Source organism: Myotis yumanensis, unplaced genomic scaffold, assembly GCF_028538775.1.
Source record: "Myotis yumanensis isolate MYYU_CA2020_CCGP unplaced genomic scaffold, mMyoYum1.0.hap1 SCAF_19, whole genome shotgun sequence".
In the NCBI taxonomy this organism is placed as follows: Eukaryota; Metazoa; Chordata; class Mammalia; order Chiroptera; family Vespertilionidae; genus Myotis; species Myotis yumanensis.
The window spans coordinates 400,855-413,274 of record NW_027223770.1 but is presented as its reverse complement, the minus strand read 5'-3'; the positions used below and the strand labels follow the sequence as shown (position 1 = coordinate 413,274).

At 52.9% G+C, this 12,420-nt stretch overlaps 1 long non-coding RNA gene across 3 annotated transcripts in view; it reads right to left on the bottom strand.

The window, feature by feature from the left end:
• Window positions 1-9,289: 9,289 nt before the first annotated feature.
• The window catches only part of LOC138997785 (uncharacterized), a 31,434-nt gene continuing 28,303 nt past the window's right edge, over window positions 9,290-12,420 (bottom strand). For all 3 annotated transcript variants that reach the window (XR_011469020.1, XR_011469021.1, XR_011469019.1), the window contains one exon: window positions 9,290-10,780. This is a non-coding gene — a long non-coding RNA (uncharacterized lncRNA). The remainder of the gene's footprint in view (window positions 10,781-12,420) is intronic.

Here is a 12,420-nt window from a genome sequence, read left to right as displayed (position 1 = left end):
ACATTGCCACACTTGGCGCTGGGCCGGTTGTGGGCGCAGCCTCGGCCTCCTGGGAACTGCGGGCAGCGCTGGCCCTGGGACAGAGGCGGCCTCTGGCGACTTCAGGGTGTTCCCTCCTGGAGGGGGCTGATGCTCCCTCAGACCGTTCCCAGCCCAGTCTGAGCGGCAGAGGGAAAGCAAGTCTCCCAAGCCGGTCTGCAGGGGCCTCCCCAAGTCAGCTGTTTCTATGAGAAACGCCATCACCCACTTTTGAAGACAATGACGTTCTGGGGCCTTCATTTTAAGATCCCTAGAAGGAAGGGGAAGATCAGGCCTTGAAGAAAGAAAACAAATCTTCCAACACTCTTCCAGGCGCAGAGCGCAGGTGACATCACCAACCTCAGGCCCTCATGGCAACTGGAAGAGGAGACCGACCTGCCTCCTAAGGGCCAGCCTCTGCCGGCAGCTTCCCAGGAGGAGCCCAGCCCCAGCCCCTGGGGGAGCCCGCAGCCCCTACCTCCCTGGGAACCCGACAACCAATTCACGATGTCATGGCACCTTAACATGGTCAGGGAGAGGAATAATATGTGTCTTCAGCTCCAGGCACCTTGTTAAATGCTATAAAATTTCCACAAATTCCTTTAAAAAACTTAAGATTTCTGATTCCTGACTCAAGGGTACATTTAAATGAGTGGCGAGTCTCTTTGCACGTTGGGGTTTGGCTGTGCTGCTCCAACCAGGTAGCCCTTAAACAGATGGTCTGCATGGCCAGCTGCCCTGATGCGGGGCTCTGTCGCCAAGCCAGCCCAGGGCAGTGCTGCGCTGATGCTGATGGAGATGTGGGAGCCCCTGGTGAGCGGGAGAACTGCGGGAGGACAGCCCCTCCCCACCACACCACAGGCTGGTCTGGAAAGCAGTTTGCCTGGGGGTTCGGTCCTGGGAGACTGACAGCTGGGCAAGTGCTCTCACTTTGCAGCGAATGAACGTTTCGAAGTGGCTGTTACCTGAGGGTGAGAATTGGAGGTCAGCAGTGCATTTCATGATGAAATGAGAAGGTGTTAAATGGAAGGCCAGCCGGGCATGAGTGAAAGGCACTGAGCTGCGTGAATTCACGCCTCACACTCCAATGGGCCGCTCCCCTCTGCGGCCTCCCCCTGTCCACCCTTCTGAGCTCCTGGGGTGGGAGGTTCCCTGGGACCCGCTGGCAGAGCAGGAAAAGCCACAGGCCTGGCTGTGGGTGCATCTGCACGGCACGCCCACTAGAGGGCTCTGTGGCACAGGAAGTCTCAGCCACCCACCACCAAGGCCGCCTGTGGGGGAGGCCGGACCCTCCCTTCAGTCTCCCTCCAGGGGGCTGCACAGGGGCCACGGGGACATGGTGGTGTTATGGGTTAGCTCAGCGAGATAGACCACCGACTCAATTTAAATTTTAAGAGCCTCTATTAAGCTGGCCAGCTGACTACCACCTGTGTCCCTCCGGTAAGAGCCTCACAGCTTGCAGTGCCGTCGGAGAGTACAGCAAGACCTTTTATCTGTAAATACTTCAAAGTATTTTTTTAAAAAAGGAAAAACAAACTGCAAAGCGGTTCATTAGCCGTTCCTGGTACTGGCAGGGTAAAAAGTTTACATAAAATTTATGAGCAAGGTCACACCTGGCTGGGTTTAATCATAACATATTGCTTTTCTAGCGAGATAATTAGCAATTTTTCTCCCCCATGGTCCCTGCCCCTAGCACAGTGGCAGCTGTGCACGGGCTTAATCATGGTCTTCCCTCCCAGGGCGGAGAGCCACACTGAGGTCAGCTGACCCCGAGGATGGCCCTTCCACCTGCGAGGGAGCCGTGGGTCACCGTGGAGACTGAACGCAGCCGACACTCACTGTCTTGAAGGGGCAGCCACTCCTCCCAGGGACAGGCACTGATTCTGGACTGGGGGCCGCCCTGCCCACAGCTCAGGTACCAGCACCACCGCTCAGAGCTCCCAGGGGGCTCCTCAGCGCTGCACACAGACAGCTCGCTTCCCGGCGAGGGCGCTGCCCCAGGGGCTCAAGCCATGGAGTCCCGGCTTCATCAGAGAAACAGCGGGCTCCCTAGACCAGCGCCTGCGTCCTCGCCGCTCAGCCGCGTGCAGCTGGGAGGCGGGAAGCCGGTGCTGCCTCCAGGATGGAGCGCGGACCACAAGCCAGCAGCCAGGATGCGGGGCCGCTCCTGCATTGCCGGGATGCACAGGTCCGGGGGAGCGCCCATCACTCTCCTGCCCAAACCGCAAGTACCTCCTTCTTTATGTCTCTGCAGCGGCCTCTGCAGGCGTGGAGGTGCCGGACTCACCTGTCCCCGTGGGGACGAGTCGCACGGCCATGACCTGCCTGTCCCCGTGGGGACGAGTCACATGGTCCTGCGTCGCAATGAACCGGCCGTGGAATTGGGCCCCTGGCTAGTGGGGCTCCTGGCACCGCTGAGCCGCTCTGACGGGGAGGATGGCGCTAGTGGCTGGAACAACAGGTCTCGGGTGGGGGTCGGGCTGCTGCTCCGCAGTGGGGCAGGCAGGACTGTATCCCGAACGTGGGGGACTCCCTGGCACACCTCTTAGTCCATGACCGTGTCCCCCTGTGAAAGGTTGTAGAAAACTACAGCCACGGTTAAGACAGGGCCAACGGATGTCCCACAGGAAGGAAAGGCAGGGTCACCTGACCACAGGGTCCCCCACAGCCAGGACCTGGAGAGCAGGGGTGGGCAGGGCAGGACGCAGGTCTGGGGACAAGATTCCCGCCCCACCACGGACTGAATAGCGACTCGGGGGGAGCCTCCCGCCTTGACCAGGAGTCTCGGCTCAGAGGGGCCCTGCCCTGGGGGGGCAGCTGCAGGAAGGGGGTGCGGGCTTGCCTTCCTGGCCTCAGTTGGGACTGGCGCCTTGGGAGGCAGCCAGTGGGACTGTGGGTGGGGGTGGGGGTTCACTCGAAGGCAGCCCCCCCCCCCCATGCCTATGAAGGTCTGCATCCACGCAGCGGTTCTCAACCTGTGGGTCACGACCATCAGAAAACACATACAGCAGATCAGATATTTACATTAGGATTCATAACAGTAGCAACATTACAGTGATGAAGTAGCAACAAAAATAATTTTATGGTTGGGGGTCACTGTATTAAAGGGCCCCGGCATTAGGGAGGTTGAGAACCACTGATAGAGTCTCCCCAAGCCCCGCAGCCGGACATTAAACAGCAAATAAAAAGCGTGACCAGGAGGGAGGGCGAGAGAGAGAGAGCAGAGGGAGGAGCAAGGCCGAGGCGCCGTCCTGCGTGGATTGCGGGCCTGTCCCGGGTTCTCTGCTGCTGCACAGGCCGCGCACGGGGTGTGGCCCCTGCCACTCCCTCTCCTCTGCTCTGAGCCGCTCCTGCCATCGCCCCTGTCCCTCCGCCTGGGGCCCCTCCTCACCCCGCCCCTCCTAAGCCGTCTTTCCCCAGCCCCCCTCAGCTCGCCCCCCTCCCCCGCTGTCACGTGGTCCTGCGGGGGGGCCGTGCCCTCTGCTCCCAGAGCGCGGCTCTACCTCCGGGGTTCCCAGTGTTTAGCGCTTCAGCTGAGCCTCTGTGTGTCTGATGCGCTTTTCCTGGGCGCCCGGGACCTGGAGGGAGATGGGGTCTGGGCGGTGGGACCGGGCGGAGGCGGGTCGCCAGGAGGGATGCTCGCCCTGCACGGGCAGGGACACACCAGGTGTGAGCAGGGGAGCCCCGCGGGCCGCCCCCTCCCCGGCACACAAGGCCCCGGCGGAGGTCTGCCTTTGGCCATCGCACTGCAGTGGCCACAGAGCCTGGAAGTGGCTGCTGGCAGCAGGCCCCCCCGCCGCCCTCTACCCCCCCAACCCCGCTACTGCAGGACAGGCCTGCGTCCGAGCAGCGGCCTCTCCTTTCCGATCGCAGGCTCCCCGGCCCTGCTCCCTGGGGTGCAGCCCTCGCCCGCACCAGCCCTGGCCCTGCTCCCTGGGTGCAGCCCTCGCCCGCACCAGCCCCGGCCCCTGGCCTCCCGGGCAGGCTCCCTGGGAAAGTGGCAGGCACTGCCCTGGATGTCCCTCGGGGGCTGCACAGGGGCACCTGCCCTCGGTCCACAGCTCTCACCTGCCGGGAGCTGGTCCATCCTTGCTGCTTGACACAGTCGCTGCAGAGAAAAAACATCTGCACAACATATGTTTCAAGGGACCTGGCGTATATGGCATACTGTTCTTAATATGTTTGCTCCCCTTCTTGGCGCTATGTGTTTTAACCAAGGTCACCTCTCCAAGAAAGGTTGTTTCCCCAGCTAAGGATTTTTCCCTGAAGTTAGGGAGGGAATAAAACCCCTTAACTAAGTGCCAGGCGGGTAGTTAATCACTTTAACTACGAACAATCACGCTTAAGCTACATAATCTTTACTCCCTGGAATGGAGATAAGAAACACCCTAACCTTTGGAATGGAAGTTGAAAGGATTAAAATCAACTGGTATAAATACAGATGTAACAAGACAGCAGAACACAGAACCTAGCGAGAGAACCTGGCTGAAGAACCTAGAGACAGAACCTAGAGACAGAACATAGCAAGAGAACATGGCAAAAGATCCTGGACAGAACATGGCTACAGAACGTGGCTAGAGAACCTAGAGGCAGAACATGGCAGGAGGACCTGGACAGAACCTGATGACCGAACCTGGCTAGAACTTGGCTGGAGAACCTAGACAGAACCTGGCTGGAGATCCAAGACAGAACCTGGCTGGAGAACCTAACCAGAACTTTGCTGGACAAAACTTGGCTGGAGATCCTGGAGGGAGAACCTCGCTATGCTGATGAACTGAACCCAGTCTCCATGTCATTCCTTCTTCGCCGACTCCGTCCACACCTTTGGGGACCCCTGGACCTGCTGGGATTGGACCCAAGCACTCACCCCACAGGGCCCCCTCCCCCCACAGTGCCCCGCCTTCCCCATGTCTGTGCTGCTGCTGGTGGGTTTGCTGTGGACATGCTCCCAGGTGTGGAGGTCTGCCCAGGGTCCTGGCTCAAGGCCCTGGGACAGCCTGAGGGGAATGAAAGAACAAAGCAGGAACATGCCCTCCTCCCTTTTCAAGGACAGAGCAGAGACACACTCTCCTCCCTCTCCTCTATCTTGTCTTGCAAAGGCTGGGCCCTCAGCCCAAGCCCCCCCCCCCCCGCTTTTCTGAGAGTGACTGCAAGAATGCTGGTATTGTCCTAACTCCCCCAATCACTACCTGAATGGACCAATGAAGCTCCAGAAATGCAGCTCAGGTCCTAATAAGGCTGTAGAGGAGGACGGCTCTAACCTTCAGAATGTGTTGGTCACCTCACTCCCTAACCCTTCTGACCTAAATGACCAATCTCTGTAACTCACGTCACCCCTAAAGCCCACCTAAATAACTTGCCCTATATAACCTTTGTTCTCCCGGGACACGCTCTCTCCTTTCACCGCTGCGTCGGACAGAGACCGGGAGCCAAACCTGGGTTTGAATAAACGACTCTTTGCTTTTGCATCGGAAGAGGCTCCCTGGTGGTGAATTATTGGGGACCCCGAACTCTGGGCATAACAGGGAACACATGAGAGGTTTGCCAGAGTTATAGGGCTGCTGGCAGCGAGCGCAGCCTTAACCATCAATCACATGTATCAGACATAACATGTCTGAGACAACTCCGTGTTTGCGGTGACATCATGATGAGAACAATGAGAATCAACTTTTTCACATTCAAACATCTAAATATCAAAGTTCCATATCCAGAGCCTCCCACTCCCTCCGTCTTCCTCCCTCCCTCTCCTTCCCCCTCTCTCCCTTCTCCTCCCTCCGTCTCCTTTCCCCTGCCTCCTTCCCCCTCCCTCCGTCTTCCTCCTTCCCTCTTTCCCCCTCCCTCCCTCCTGTTCCCTCCCTCTCCTTTCCCCTCCCTCTTTCCCCCTCCCTCCCTCTCTCCCTCCCCCTCCCTCCCTTCTCCTTCCCCCTCCCTCCCTGCTCCTCCCTCCCTCTCCTCCCCCCTCCCTCCCTCCTCCTCTCTCCCTCTCCTTCCCCTTCCCTCTCTCCTCCTCCCTCCCTCTCCTTCCCCCTCCCTCCCTCTCTTTCCCCCTCCCTCCCTCCAGGAGTTTGAAAACTTCAACCAGGAGCTCCGGAAACACTGTCGAGTTGTTTGTAATTAGCAGGCGCCTCAATGACTCCCACCCACCAGGCCTGGGCCTTTGCTGCAGACCCGGGAGGAAGTGCAGCCGGCCCAGTCCAGGCCATAAGGCCGCATTTCCAGGGAGCACCTGGGACACACAGGGGGTGAAAGGAGGGTTACAGTCCTTCGTCTGGGAAATAATCCAATAATCCTATCTAATAATAGACAAACATGGTAATCAACCACACCTTCCCTATGCCTTCCATTGGCTAATCGGCACAATATGCAAATTAACCACCAACAAAAATGGCGGCTAATTTGCATACTGCAGGCAGGGCGGGACAGCGCACCGCCATCCAGAGCAGGCCAGCCCCAGAAGCTGCCCGATATGGTAGTAACTCTATCAGTAAGCACTCTGAAAGTCAGTGGCATAAATGCACCAATTAAAAGACAGATTATGAGGGTGAATTAAAAAAAAACTCACTTTAAATATAAAGACACATATAGATTAAAAGTAAATGAATTAAGCTGCAGCCTGTTTTGCTCAGTGGATAGAGCATTAGCCCATGGACTGAAGGGTCCCAGGTTCGATTCCAGTCAAGGGCATGTACCTTAGTTGCTGGCTGAATCCCCAGTCCCTATCAGAGCATATGCAGGAGGCAACCAATCAATGTGTCTCTCCCTTCCCCTTCACTCTCTCTAAAATTCAATGGAAAAATATCCTTGGGTGAAGATTAACAAAAACAAAGTAAATGGATTAAGTAACATTAAAGAGATTATAAGAAAAATATATTCCAAATTTTGTTAGTTGTATAATGGTTATGTTTAAATTATTAACACCTAAGAAATTGGGTGAAGGGTACATATAATATGCTGCAGTATTTTATAGGTTTTTTTTACATGTATGCGATTATTTCAAATTAAAATATTAAAAAATTAAAAATTAATAAAATATTAATTGAAATGTATCTGCATTACATGAAAAATCTCCTAATTGGTTCTAGCATAATTTATTAAATTGTGCTAAAATTCACAAGGGTTCAATTAAAAAATATCTTAATTCTAAATGATATAATAGAAAATATATAATAGGGCAGTTATAAGCACTTATCTGAAAATAAAAATTTAAAGAAGTGAATTTAAAGAAGGGATTAGCCAAAGAAAATATATGCACAACCCATGGACACAGACAACAGTATGGTGATGGCCAGAGAGAAGTGGGGGACAAGAGCTGGGTAGAGGGGGCAAAAAGGGGGAAATAGGGACATCCTATATAATAATAAAAGGCTAATATGCACATTGACTGAACGGCAGAATGGCCGGTTGCTATGATGCGCACTGGCCACCAGGGGGCAGATGCTCAATGCATGAGCTGCCCCCTGGTGGTCAGTGCACTTCCATATGGGGAGTGCCACTCAGCCAGAAGCTGGCTCATGGCTGGCCAGCGCAGTGGTAGTGGCAGGAGCCTCTACCACCTTTGTGGCAGCACTAAGAATGTCCAACTAACGATTTAGACCCGATCCCTTGAGGGCCTAAGCCTTTAGTTGGACATCCCCCAAGGGCTCCCTGGCTGCCAGAAGGATGTCTGACTGCAAGCTTAGGCCTGATCCCCTGGGGAGAGGGCCTAAGTTGACAGGTGGACATCCCCCAAGGGGTCCTGGACTATGAATGGGCTCAGGCCAGGCTGCGGGACACCCCCTCCCCCGAGTGCACAAATTCTTGTGCACCAGACCTCTAGTCTATATATATAAAAGCTAAGTGACCGTTACAACCGAATGACTGGAATGACTGGTCGACCAGTCGCTATGACGCGCACTGATCACCAGGGGCCAGACGCTCAATGCAGGAGCTGCCCTCTGGTGGTCAGTGCGCTCCCACAGACAACTTCCCGCACCCACCCCTGCCTGCCGGCACCGCCCCCCATAGGCCATGATTGGGGGGCCGGCTGGCCAACTTTCCGGGGTTGCTGCCACTGGCCAGCAGATCCCCCCCACCCCAGGACTTCAATCACCAGCCAGGCCGAGGGACCCCACCCATGCACAAATTCATGCACCGGGCCTCTAGTCTATCTATATAAAAGGCTAATATGCTAAGTGTCCTTCCCACCTTCCAACCGGTCAATATGACCCACACTGACCACCAGGGGGCAGATGCTCAATGCAGGAGCTGCCGTGACGTGCACAGAGAAATGACACCATGTACCTGGCACCCAGAAAGCAATGCGTGGCTTCCCCCAAGTGGGACACAGGGCCCACCACCACCCCAGAGCGACACCCCACCAAATCACAGTGGACGCTGCCAAGACCCCGTGGCGCAAAATGCAGCCCATAGCCCAGCCCATCCTGGAAACGGTGGCTGTGGCCGCCAAGTAATGATGTCAGGTAGCAACGCCCAGCTTCCTGTCCCTAGTGACTAGCCTCCTTGGAGTTCCAGGAACACAGATGGAAACTTTTCACACTTCAACCAAATATCTGTGAAGTGTTTTCCCATGCCTCATCTCTTTTGATCCTCATGGAAGTCTTGGAGTAAGTAGATAGGAGACTCAGTGGAATCCTATTTTCTTTTCATTAACCAGAAAATGGAGATTTAGAAAGCTTAGAAACTTGACCCTACTGAAAAGAAGAAATGGTGGCCCTAACCAGTTGGCTCAGTGGATAGAGCGTCGACCTGCAGACTGAAGGGTCCCAGGTTTGATTCCAGTCAAGGGGGCATGTACCTTGGTTGTGGGCACATCCTCGGTAGGGGGTGTGCAGGAGGCAGCTGATCGATGTTTCTCTCTCTCATCGATGTTTCTAACTCTCTATCCCCTCTCCTTCCTCTCTGTAAAAAAATCAATAAAGTATATATTTAAAAAACGCGCTGTCCAAATGATAGGCCCAGTTACATGCTCTTGAGCCCTGGAAACCTGGCTGGTGAGAGTGAGGAGCTGGAGTGTAAGTGCTGATCACACAGCCGTGCGTGGTTACTCCCGCGGTGCTGCACAGTTAGCTACAGAGGAGCCATTTTAGGGCTCCTTAGGATATAAACAGTTAGCTTTTTAGAATTTTCTTGAGTGATATGTTCTTCCAGTTCCTTATTTCTGTGCAGGGTGCATGCTGTTTAGTGTGCAATGAGGTATGTCGTCCCTATCTTGGAGAAAAATACACAGAGGAAGTTTAAACAAGCACAGGAAAGACAACATAGACAGACCAGCGACAGCACAATATGCTTTAATATTAATAAAAAGGCATATTATACCAAGTGTAGAGGAGTCAGAGGGACAGGAGTCTCTTCAGGAGCAGGAGGCGCGGGGGCTGGGCACGCTGCCCATGTGCAGGGAAGAGAGAAGGAGTGTCTTCATTACACAAAGGTTGCAGGTTTGATCCCCAGTCAGGGCACATGCAAGAAGCGACCAATGGATACATAAGTAGAACAGCAAATTGATGTTTATCTCAAACCACCCCCCCCCTTCTAAAATCAATCAATAAAAAGATGCTACCTTTAACCAAGACTTAATCTGAAAACTCGAGTGTGTTTTTATGTGAGGACTGGAGCATTGTTAATGTTAACAAGCACATGATCTGTAAGCTTTAGCAGAATGATCATTAGTACCAATGCCATGTTTGTAACTAGTAGTTTATTGAACCTTCTCCCCACAGTTCCCACTCCCCACCTCCCCCCTCACTGCTAACTCTAATCTTTTCTTTGTCGAGTGAACAAAAGCTAACATGACAAACAACTGGTCTGAGAACCTGGGCCCAATGCTGCGTGGTCTGGGAAGGAAGCTGCTATGGGTTGCTGCCCAGTGAGTTGGGTAATAAACTGAACACTTTCTCTCTCTAGAACTGGAAGTGGAAAATTAGACTTGTCCCAGCCATTCTCCGCTGGTAGTCTTAGTCAAACCTCTCGTTCTGAGCCACAGTGAAGTGATTCTTCCAGTCTCCAACTGCCCCTGAAAAGACGTGGAAGTCAGAGCTACTGGAGGACTGTGTGCCCTCTGTCCTGCTCTTGTATGCGGTGTCTACTCACCCTGCAGGAGGGCAGGGCTGGGCTCGGCATTCTTCCTGCCAGCCCATCCCTTTCCATCTGAAGGGAAGAGGACATCTGTCTGATTGTGAGGCCAGGAGAGCCTGCTGCCCCTGAGCCACATTATGGCGGGGGTAAAAGGGGGGGACACCACGTTAAAACCGCAGGCCTGGGGGCTCTCCTGTCTTTCCCCGTCCTCTTGCATGTCAGATAGCATAGAGCCATCTATACCATGGATGCTTTGCTCCATCGGACCTAAGTGTATTTCCACCTTATTATTGAGAACTCTGGAGGGGAGTGAGATAAGGCGGTGGGTTTAGGCACTAAACCGTACTCTCTAGTTGTGGCTACACATTGGTTTCATTTCGTCTGTGGTCTCTTAAATACTCCTTCCCCAGTATCATTTATTATGGACCTTGTCTTATCCACAGAAACCTCCCCACAGGCTCTGGGGTCCTCGACAGTTCTTTCAAGGTCGTGACGCACAGAGAGAACCACCTTTCCTCATGATCGGAGACACCGAGCAGTCCATGACCTCCGAGGGGACTGCCGAGTAGTTCGCCATGGGATTTTGCTTCATAACATCAAAAGAAGTGTGATGGACAATTTTACCCAGGATGCTGTCATCCAGCTTTTTCCCAATAAATTCTCCCAGCTTCCAGATTTCATGCTTTGGGTTCTGTGATCAGAGTGAAAAGAAAAGTGAAGATTTGATATAAAACAGTTTAAAAAATATTGCATTAAATTAATAATGGTGATAAATAACATAAAATAAAAAACAATACTGCCTCCCAAATGCTCAACTTTCCAGAAATGACTCATTTTAATACAGTGACACAGATTTTTAAAAATTAACCATAGACAACCAAGATGGCAGCATAAGGTATATACCTGTACCTGCCGTCCCCCATAACCACATTAAAACTACAACTAAAAGACAAAAGGGCTATCATCCAGAATCACGGGAAAGCTGGCTGAGTGGAAGTTCTACAACTAGAAGAAAAGAAAAAAGCGCACTGAGGCTGGGTAGGAGGTGCGGAGGCGCCAAGAGCAGAGGTATGGAGGTGCGCAAACCAGGATGCACCTGGGTATGCGGTTTTTTTCAACTGGAAGAGAGATATAAGCTCCGGACTGCACTGAGCTCATTTCCGGCGAGACTCTGGGGACCCAGACTCCTACGGGGAGAAACTGGAGGGTCTGGCATCAGGTCGGAAAGCGAGGGTGGCTTTATTGCAGAACTGCACACAGGGATCATTGTTACTGTGGGGGCACGGGACTCGGGGACTCGGCGACGTGGGGACCTGGAGATGGCTGACGGACAGGCATCGCTGTTTGATCCACCCTGGTGATTCTCTGAGACCCCGCCCCACCCAATTTATAACCCCACCCAAGCTGTGTGCAGCGATGCAAATGAATTGCCTGTCCTTTTGCAGCCTAACCTAACAAACTGCAGCTGGGTCAGAGAGCTCCAAAATTTCCAAACCCCAAACAAAGAGGAGAAATCTGCAGATCTCACGGTAGCTCCTGCTAGGTGGACTCACACATTGGTTGAATTTGCACCTCCTTGGAGATCCAGGAGGCAGTGTGTGTACCCAGTGGTCAGATACCATAAGTGACACACTCAAGAGGCAGACTCAGTGAGCACCAAAGACCCATTGAAGCAAGTCCTGCCCCATAAGGGTGTCTCCAGCACAGCAGTTCTTCCACTATAGACACAGTGGGTCCTTGCAGTCAATTGGCCTGGAGGTCATTTCCTCCCAGGCATACCAACAGCAATCAAGGCTTAACTACAACAAGACTGTGCACCCAGCCCACAAAGGGGTACACTAAGGGTGTCTACCTCAGGTGATTGGGGAGGCTGAGCCACTGGGCCCAATAGGACACCTACCACACAAAGCCACTATCAACACAGGGAAGCAACTAAAATGCGGAGACAAACATGTCACAAATTAAAGAAATGGAGGAAAGCAAATTACTGGATTTTGAGTTCAAAACCACAGTTATAAGGTTACTCAAGAATCTTCTACAAACTTCCGAGGAGGAACTTAGTGAGACCTTTAAGGATCTTAATGAGAATGCCAAAAAAAAAAAAAAGAAAAAATGGAAAAGGACCAGTCAGAAATTAAGCATACACTGACTGAAATAAAGAATATTATACAGAGTTCCAACAGCAGACTAGAGGGTCGCAAGAATCAAGTCAAAGATTTGAAATACGAGGAAGCAAAAAACACCCATCCAGAAAAGAAAAAAGAATCCAAAAATATGAAGATAGTGTAAGGAGCCTCTGGGACAACTTCAAACATACTAACATCCAAATTA